Source organism: Meleagris gallopavo, chromosome 10 (genome assembly GCF_000146605.3).
Source record: "Meleagris gallopavo isolate NT-WF06-2002-E0010 breed Aviagen turkey brand Nicholas breeding stock chromosome 10, Turkey_5.1, whole genome shotgun sequence".
Taxonomy (NCBI): Eukaryota; Metazoa; Chordata; class Aves; order Galliformes; family Phasianidae; genus Meleagris; species Meleagris gallopavo.
This window is the reverse complement of record NC_015020.2, coordinates 5,361,205-5,366,497: the sequence shown is the minus strand read 5'-3', so window position 1 is coordinate 5,366,497 and position 5,293 is coordinate 5,361,205.

Genomic DNA, 5,293 nt, shown 5'->3' with positions numbered 1-5,293 from the left:
AAAAAAAAAAAAGCCCATAATAAACATTTTAAATGCATTGTTGTTGTCTGTTACAGCTCCAGATTGAGCTACTGTGATATATTATCTGTGTACTGTTCTGTATTTTATTACAGAGGCTTTTTTTTTTTAACAATTGTTGTTTACTCATGAACTCTCAAAGTCTGTCTCTGTACTTTTGTATGTAATGGCATAATTAGAGTTCTTTATTTTCATTATTATTATTAATTTTGTTTTGAGAGTCCTTGAGCTAACAGACCAAAATGGATTCTGTGGAGCTGTCTAGTCTGGTAGTGGAATTACTTTAAAAGGAAGGAGAATGAAAAAGTACTGAATTGTGCAATAGATAAATATAAAAGCATGCTCTTCTTTTGTTTTCAACCAAAAGAAAAAAATCACGAAGAAACATACGCAGATCAACTGTTAGGAACATTTTGTTTGTTGAAGTACTTGCACATAGCCAACTGAGAGAGAAACACGCCAAAACAGTGCCAGAACAGTAAACAAACAAAGAAAAGGCTTAAAAATCACTTGGTTTTAGGAGACCTATTCACAATGGATATTAATGTAGGTGACTTCTTACCTATTCATTACATAGGTATACGTATGCATTGTACAAAAACATATCAGTAGTCCTTTCCCATTCAGTTAAGTGTTAAAAATGTTTGTTGTTGTTCTTTTTCTCTCTGCTCTATCTCACTTCTTTCTTGTGCTAATGAATATGATGTGTAGAGAGAGGTGTTTCAAAACGTTTACCAAAGTACCTCAGTCCCTTTTCCACCAGTGGATTGCAAAGAGAGAATTCTTTAAGAGGACTCTGAGATTTTTAATTAAATATTTAATTAACATTTAATTAAATATCGTAAAGAAAAAGGAAAAAAATCTACTTTTATCAGCCAAGTAAAAATAGTCTTTTCTTTTGTTGTTGATGACATGAATTATGTCTCTAGCATCAGAGCAAGACAGTGAAGAAATTTCAGAGTTATGCCAAGGGCTTACTAAGCTTTCTGAACTGTGAATCCCATCATGCCATAATTGCAAGAGCTGTGCTACTCAGTACTTAAAATTGTCTAATGTTACCCTAAATTGGCATCCTACTTTACTAACTAAACTAACTAACTACTTTCACCTATAATCCTCAATCTGCCTAAGTGAAAAACGACATTTAGTCATATCACCACTGAAATGCAACAAGAGGTCAGATGTATGCAGAGCATTGCTTGGTGCAGGATGGGAGGTATGTGTGACCAAAACAATTTGACAAGTGTTGTAGTAATATTTGGCCTCCACAGTGATGATACTTTTAATTTCATGAATCACAAATCACAGTAAATGTGAAATGGAAATGTTCAGGTCATATAATTGGATACTTTCTTGAGGAGTTTCTCAAGAATGAGGAGAAGCAGATTCAGAGTGTAAAACCAATTGCATAGAAAGGGATCAAATAGGCCAAACGATTACACAGTTTTAATATATCACGTGCATCAAATTTGTCTTTAAGCATTAGCTTTTAGGAAGTAACAGGAATATGTGATCTTTGCTTTTGAATAGGATGTCATCTTACAGCCTTGGAAAACAATGTATGTACTGCATTAGAAATCAGTAACTTCTGTCTGTAGATCAAGGACTGTCAATTTCCAGTCCATTAAATTTTCTAGCAGAAGGGTACATCTCTTCATACGTTTGTGACTGTAAAGGAAATAAGAGTTTGCAGTTTTAGCTGCCTTTCCTCAGCTGTTTACAGAGCCTGAGGGCTCTGCAGGCTGAAAAGCATTATTCTGGAGAGAGAGAAGGCTCTACATGCTTCTTGTGATGGTGAAAGATTTGAGGAAGGTTGCAACTGCTACAGAAATCAATCAATCAAAGAGCATAAGCGTGTTTTCCCTTTTGGGGTACTTTTGGATCTGAGGAAAAAGAAGTTTTACTTCTATCATTCATTAACTAACCAAAGAAATGTAGCTAGTTGGCACAGAGCTCTGGGATGCAGGGAGTAGTGTGCTTTGAGTTTGCCCTAAAAGTGGTCTGTAGGAGTATAACTTTCCAAAAATGATCTTGTCTTTCTGATCTGTGTTTCTGAATTTAAGACAATGGATTTTTTAATTGTATATTTAGGAGGCTAATCCATACTCAACAGAATTTTATTTAAATATTTATAATGTTATAGCGAGGTATTTATTTGCATAATTTGAATTATGTTATTTTTTAAAGGCTTACATAATGGGATTACCAGTATTTATTGAATACTTGGATACTTAGTAGGGTTGTGTTGTTTGTTTGTTTGTTTTAATCTCTGGGATACCTGATAAATGGTGAAATACCAGTCAGCTATTAGAACTTTCCTCACAGCAAAATAAATCATCACTTCAGTGGTGAAAACTCTTAAATCTAACATGGTAAGATAAACTTTCCTTTAAACGTTGTATTTTTGTGCTGTCCACAAGTGCCCAGTTAACTTTTTCTCACGGAATTCTAATAACTGTATAGTTTTATGAAAGTTCTTTGTTTTAGACAAACTGCAACAAAAGTTACCTTTTTGTTTGCTCTAATAATAAAAGGAAGATTCGTGTTCAATTTCTTGCTTGTACAAGATAATACCTGTTTATACTATAACTTTTTAAGACATTTGTTTTATTTTTTTTCTCAAAGAAATGATTATATGTTGTTAGCATATACTTACATTTCAGTTATTCATGTGGTCCTTTTTCAGATTTTTAAGATCCTATTACCATTTTGTGTTCCTGACTTAGTTTTATGGCTCTAATTCAAGAGACTGTAACGGATTTTGTTAAACTGTTTTAATATTGATAAATGAGACTTTGCATTTCTTATGGTTTTTATTGTCAGTAACTTTCATCTTTTAATAGATTTCCTTATCGCCATGTATGTTCTGTTGCATATAAGCAATCGTCACTTACAGATTTGAAGTTCTTACTCATTGTGTTTCTTGCTGGATATTATGAAGGAGGTGGATGATTATTGTTTCCTTCCTTTTGTAAGAATGAGATTATTTTAACAAGTTGGCTATGTGTGTGTGCACACAGACAGGTGTGTTTACCTACAGCTGGTGTTATACCACATCTCTGGGAGCATAAGAAAATCCAAGTGTACCCCTACTTTTGTTTTTATTTTCTGTGCATATTTAATGCTGATTTATTTTTATTTTTTTTTCCCCTACAGGAAGTTCTTTGAACTAAAGAGTTCTTCTCTTTCCAGGTGAGCTCATTATACATTTTTAGGTAGCTAGAATGAGGGTTTTTTTACTGGAAAAAATGCAAGAAGATAAGTGGGACGAATTAGATGATAACGTCTGATCAGGTTACTGTCAATCCAAATTTCCTGTTCCGTTAAATTTATACCTTTGCCTAATTATTTCCTGCTAGGTGAATTTATAACTCTGCAGGAGCAAAAAAAGTCTCTCCTGAGGTGCATGCAGTTCAGTGTTCGTTCTTGACTGACTGCTACATATTTGCATCCAAGAGGTTTTGATTTGTGCCTGTAGTCTTCCATGTGCTTTTATGGGCTAAACATATTTGTTGCTATAAGTAACTCTTATATTAGATTTCTGAAGTTTTCTTTACTGTCAATGTATTTTAAACAAAGTTTTAAATGTATGAACCCAAATATAAATCGTGTACTCAAACTTTGTGGCAAAATTTTTAGGTTAGAGTTAGGATTTTTTTATATGTTGATCGGTGTATAACTACACTGAATACTATTCTAATATATAGTGTTTCCCAGCAGTTTCATACTTTGTATGAAAGGTTGAGCAGTACAGTGCAGGTGTTTGGATGTAACAGTCAAAACTTTTGCTTCTTTTCTTCAGGAAACTAAATGTCTGTCAGGAGTTTGTCTCAGTTAGATTGTGATAGAGGAAGTTGTGTCAGGACTTATGTAGGAAAGTGGAGTTTGCAGTTTGAAGGTATGTGTCTGGATGCAATTCACAACAGCAAAAGCAAGTCATATTTATCTGAAGCTTATTCTAAATCTAGGAATTCTCCCTAAAGTCACCTGTTCAGTCTTCACCAAGCAAACTTGGTGTTTCTCTTTATTTGTTGGGTAATTATATGGATAACAGAGGATGGTCTAATTACATGTATGAATGAAAAAACAGCTGTTTAATCAGTGTAGTCACAAAATGTCTTTGCTGCCATCTAGTTGTGGTAACCTTTTCAACCTTTAATTTCCTCCATATGATGTGTTTGCATATGACTTGCCTGCCAAAATGCGGCAGCACTCTTTTCAAGGAGTGGCCTGGAAACCATGCCAAAATCTTAGGTCCCTATGGAGTGAGAAACCATAGAGCACGGGATTTTTCCCCAAAATGGTCACATACTTGATATAATTTAATTAAGACGTGTAACAAATGTCTGATAATAGCAGTCTCTCTGTGGGTAGGCCAATAAGTCTGCATTGTGCATCTTGATCTGGATTGCTGCTTGCCTGTGTCTCCGTGCGAGACCAGAATAAATTCGTGGTTCTCAGGAGGGCTTTGCCTCATGAACATACCAAGATAAAAGCTGCATTATGATGCTTTATCTTTAGGCTAATGGTTTGTCTCAAGCCCAGATGAACTTAGGTGGCAGGTGATTTGCAGCCCTTTGCTAACATAACACTGCCGTGCTGTAATTGAGGGAGAGTGCGGGGCTGTGCTGAGTGGCAGTCAGCATCGCAGCTGCTGTTAAGGATGGGGAATGTAAGAACATGATTGTGAGAGAAACCAGGCTGTTGTAGGAGTTGGGGATATAGCAATATGTGGAAATAGGGATGGAAGATGGAGGACCGAGTGAGGAAGTGCTCCGTGGAAGAACACGGAGAAAACACTGGTATGGGGACAGAGAGCTGCACCTAGGTGTGTGCCTGTAGCAGTGTCGGTGTGGCAATGCTGTGTTTGTGCTGTCGGATGAGCAGGTAAATGAGCTGCAGACCAGTAAAAGCTGCAGGTAAAAAATAGCAGTAGGTGTTTCTCAATGACATTCTCCAGCAGCGGCCGTATCACCCGGCCCGAGCCCTGCTGACAGCGTGCTGAACTGGAGCCCGAGGTGGCCTGCTGATTTACAGTTATTAAATCCTTCGTAAGCAGAGTTAAGAACTTGACAGTAAGAACGCAGAATGCCTGTAGGTCGGATTTGTAGAATGGGTTATCTCTGGTTCCATCCTGTGGCCCTCGAAGCGTCCTTGCACGCCTGACAGCCGTGCCCGAGAATCGTCTTCGGTGGCTCCTTTTCCTCGGGCTCCCGGAGCTGGGCCCCGGGGCCTGCTGGAGGCAGAGGCAGCCGGAGCTGGGGAGAAGGAGACG